Source organism: Megascapheus bottae, chromosome 11 (genome assembly GCF_031878675.1).
Source record: "Megascapheus bottae isolate mThoBot1 chromosome 11, mThoBot2.hap1, whole genome shotgun sequence".
NCBI lineage: Eukaryota > Metazoa > Chordata > Mammalia > Rodentia > Geomyidae > Megascapheus > Megascapheus bottae.
Genome location: NC_143519.1, coordinates 21,680,008 through 21,685,251, shown reverse-complemented (window position 1 = coordinate 21,685,251; position 5,244 = coordinate 21,680,008).

The following is a 5,244-nucleotide window of genomic DNA, read 5'->3' as shown; positions in this document are numbered from 1 at the left end:
GCATTAGTTAAGAAAGAAATTTGGTAGCTCAGTTAGAAGGGAAGGGGAAATCTACTTCTAGAAATGTCTGAACTAAGTGCCATACTCGTCTGGGTAAGATATGGGAAACAAACCTCTGTACATAAAAAAAATAAAAAGAAAAAAATCAGTTAAACATCACATAGTAGATAGCCATTAAATTATTTAAAAAATTAATTTATGAAGAAAGACCTTTTGTACAGATTGAAAAAAGATTTTCATAGACATATCTATATGATCAAGAGAGTTATTTTTTTATTTGTGTTTTACTAGTGCCACAAACTTGCTGGTGGTAACTTATTTGTCCAATTCAAGATAACTCTGTAATTTTCTTTCCTAGGACTTGTTAAATGCCAAAAGACATTTTTGAACTGTACATTTGATCAGATTGTTAGCTTTTTCTGTTTTATTTCTTTTGAGAACCTTTGAATAAAAAATATCTAAAACTAAAAAATAACTGATTTTTTAAAGTAATCTTCAATCTATGGTCCATACTTTAGTGATTTCCTTTGTTTTCCTCCTGAAAACTATATGGCAAGGATTCTTCTAGAGTATAAATGACCATAAACTCTACCCTACAAATGCATGTCTAATCAAATTGCAGGCAGAAGGGGACCATTTGCTAATGTTCTCACTAGAGATCTGTACAAAACGATTTGCTCAGAGAGCAATTGATGCCCCTAGAAAACTTTGAAAAATGTTCCAGTTAGAAATAACTTTGTCCATGTCATATATTTTCTGTTTTTATCTCCATCATTTTTATTCTGTAGGACATTCAGATGAAAATTTCATCTCTTTTGCTTGAGGGCTCATGTGCTTCTACTTATTTCTCACCTGAAATCATGAGCTCATTGGGACAGTATAAGATGCCAAATGGGTGTCAGAAATTGTAGCACAAGACCCTAAACCCCAGTCGGTACTTACATTTAAAAATAAAAAAGGAAGAAGAAAGGCCAGTAATTTGTCTTTAGAACATGAAACTCATTACTTATAAATTATTGTTAATTATATATTGAGACAAATATAGAATTCTCATTTCTTCAAGCCTGGGAAATAGACAAGCTCTTAAAAATTTATTGGTGTCCTTAGGATTTGATGATATAAAACAGTAAATCATTGTGCATGTGTGCAGCCCTTTGAGGTCTTAAAAATTACTGTAAATTTGCATTTACTGAACTTTGGCTGTGAGTAGAATGTAGCTCTACTCAACTCTCTCATCAAGTACAGCAGGAGAATGTTGAACATATAAAAAGACTTCATGTTATCAAGTTAAATTTCTCCTTTGCTTCTTCTTACTCTACCTTACTACTTTCTAGGCACCTTCACTCCCAAGTTCAGTTTTCAATATCGTTAGATCTAGTGTAGAACATGAAGGGAAATTGCATATTGGGTTAAACTCGGTAGAAACTGTAGCTGAGGAAGACAAGGGTTCCATTAATTCATTCAGAATACAGCAACAGGAATGCCAGGAAGATCATCATTGACCCATACAGAAACAACAACAAATACCTTGAAAAAGATTAAATTGTAAAAACTCAAAAGATCTGTTTGCTAAAAGATTTAGAACTCTCCATTCCCCCCCCAAAGATTTCTTTTTTGAGATCAAATAACTACATATATTTCATAGTACACTGACATAGTTATACTTAGCTAAAGCCACATGTACATTTTCACATTCACATTGATAAGCATCATCATTCTAATTTACAAAGCTTATGAATAATGAAGAAAATGATTTAGAGTTCTTTCCTTTTTCTTACATCACTTTCCAGACCTTTGAAATCAAAAATGGCAAAATAGAATAGCTTGGATATATATAATTCCATCTAACAGGAATTTTAAAGGCCAAGAAGAATCTTTGCCACAATTCGGGGGTGGGCACGTGGAGACTGTGGTAGTTGTTGCTGCTGCAGTGGTTGGTTTTAACTCAGGGCTGCACACCTACTAGGGAGATGCTCTACCTCTTACCTCTTCAGCTATCTCTCCAGTTCCCTCTTATATTGATTATTTTCAAGGTAAGGATTGCACTTTACCCCTGGCCCTGGCATGTTTCTTTTTGTTACTTATGTTTCCTCAAGCCCTTGGGAATGACAGATATACACCACCAAACTCAGCCACTGTTTGAAATGCAGTCTTGCAAAACTTGTTATGCTCAGGCCAGCTTTGAACCTTGATCCCTTGACTACCATTTGCCAAGTAACTCAAATTACACACATGAATCTTTGTGCTTGTCCTCTGACTGGGTTTTAAAGGTTGGCTTTATTGGGCATTATAAGAGCACATACTGAAGCTTCTGCATGTTCATTCAGAATGCACAGACATTGTCCTACCACAACAAATGAAAATCTATTGTGATAAGTGAACTCTGAGTAGCTAAGAACTATAGACTACTATAACAATTATCTGCCTCTCGACAGGAAGACAGATCAATAGGAAATGCTGTTGACAATATTTATCTATGTCAAGTATATGGAGGAAAACAGAACTTTGGACAGAGCACAATAGAATATCAACCTCCAGATGACTAGCTATCTGATGTTGAGCAGTACGCCTACCCTCTGAGAACCTGGGTTGCTGAAGTGGTGTTAATAATCACAACTTACAGAGTTGCTGTTAGAAGTAAACCGATGATATTTGTGAAGGAACTGATATAGAGCCTGGCACACCACAGGAAGTTAGTAAACAGTAGTTTCTCTTTTCCTTAGAGTGGGTAGATTCTGGAACATCAAAGATGCAGGCTCTAAAGTTTGTATCACATTATCCAGTTAGGAAGATAAGAAGGTAATGCCTCAAGAGATGAAACACACTTAAGGTAATTGTAATAGTGCAACCAAGCATTAAGATAGAAAGAATGTCTAATAGATATGATCAGGAAAGATTTCCCAAGACAAGGTAGAATTTAGATGGAATGGATGAATAAATCTTTGATTGGTATTGTATAGGAGAGAACAAGCCCAAATTTATTCACTGGTGACCAAATAGGTTGACAAAAACAATCATAAGTGATATATAGTTAAGACGCTGGGACAAGTGCAGGTGCAGAATTTCCATACTACCGGTAATGAAAATACTAGAAGTTTAACAAAAATAGGAAAACAATATAGTAAAGAAGCAGTTTGGAAAATAAACCAACAATATAGATTTTATATATATTTCCTCCCAACTGAACTGTAAATACTTACATCAAAGGACTGTGGATTCATCTCTGTGGTTGATACAAATAATATTCTGTGAAGCTGTGGGCAATAGTTTTTGTGTCTATTTGTTTACTACTCCACTGAATAACATAAAGAGTTCCAGTTTAGGGCTTTTATTATTACAGACTAGTTTTTCATTTACTACTCAAACGTCATACATGGTTATACCATTCAAGATGAGGCAGCATTCAGATACAAAAAACCAGCTATGCCAAATTTCTATGAAACTGCACAGTGGTTTTCAACTCTTGTCTAGTAGCTTACTCTTTCTTCCTTTGAAATTCTACTCTGAATGGCAGGATCGGGAGAGTTTCTAATATACTCAAATATCCCAAAGCAAAACCCGCTTGCTGTTTTTGAATACTCAAAGTGAATGATGGCTTGTTCAGAGATTTTGTGCTGTGCCTAGCTGTTTCTAAAGAAATCAAAAGCAATTTGTAAATACCCAGGAAAGGCAAAAACTTTATCTGAAAATAGTTTTGAATGGAATTTTCTATGTTTTTCTGGATTTTTTGTTTGTTTTGGTTGACCTTGGGGCTTGAACTCAGGGCCTAGACATTGTCCCTGAGCTTTTTCTCTCAAAGCTGATGCTCTGCTACTTTGAGCCACTGTTTTCTATATTTTTTAAATCAAGAATTAACAGCATTTATTTACCATAGTGAAGATATGGAAGCAACCCAGATGCCCCTCAGTCGATGACTGATACTTATACACAATGGAATTCTATGCTGCCATCAGAAAGAATTATATCACCCATTTGTAAGGAATTGGAAAGATGTGGAAAAAATTATATTAAGCGAAGTAAGCCAAACCGAAAGGAACATAGTCTCAGTGGTTTCCTTCAATTGTAATAATTAGTGCACATATAGGACTCTCCTAGCAGAGGATTACAATAGCTCAAAACCTAGGTCATATAGGATGAGACTAAATGAAAAGATCTCTTGGATATGGAAACAAGAGTTTTCTCTTATACAATTGTTGTTCTTAATGTACTATGTTATTTCTCGTCTCTTTTTTGCCCTTATGGTTAATTTCAAATTGTTACTGTATCTGACTTTGTTACCAGGTATATTATATATACATTTATTTGAAATAGGAAAAGGAAGGGGGGAAAACAAGATTGAGAGGGGGTGGGGGGAAATGGGAACAAAAACATGAGAAAGGGTATCAATGTGTGAGAATCAATGCACCTACTACCTGACGAATGTAAGTGTAACCCCTCTATACATTATCCTGACAATAAAAAAGAATTAACTGCAGAATGATCAAAGGGGTGATATATACAAGATATATTGTAATCATAAACTGTTTACTAATTAGCAACTCTTTTACATACTATTTAATATAACTAAAAACTTTTTAAAGAATTACTAAGAATTAATCAAGAAAAAATAAGAAATCTCAAACGTTTTGTCAATTTGGGAAAAATTACTTTTTATCAGAACTGCACATTATTTTAACATGTTACCTTAAATGTATATAGAGGGGATATCAACTTTACAGTTATTGCAAGGAATAAACAAAATGAAGAAATTATCACAATGCCAAACACATAATAAGCATTCATTAAATGTAGGTAAATAATTATTATCATCAATGTAGGTTAATCTTTATCATCATAGAGGGAAAGTGGGACCAAAAGCATGAGAAAGGGCATCAATGTTCAAGAAGTAATGTACCCACTACCTGATGAATGTAACTGTAACCCCTCTATATGTTACCCTGACAGTAAATATAATTTTAAAAACCAGAATGGAAAAAGTTACATATGTCTACTAAGCTCACCTAAATTTTTCTTTGATCATGAATTATATGATAGTTTAATACAGCAAGCCTTTTTAATGTGCTCTTTATTCTCATTCATGAGGTATCTAAATAAAACCTATTTTTTGTCTTTTAAAATCCCACAATCACCTGAGGGAAGCATGCAGGAAAACCCAAAGAATGAACAATACGAGATGGTTATATTTAAAGTACTAGGAAGAATTCAGAGGAGAGAGCAATTAACACAGTATGCAAGGTTAGGAAA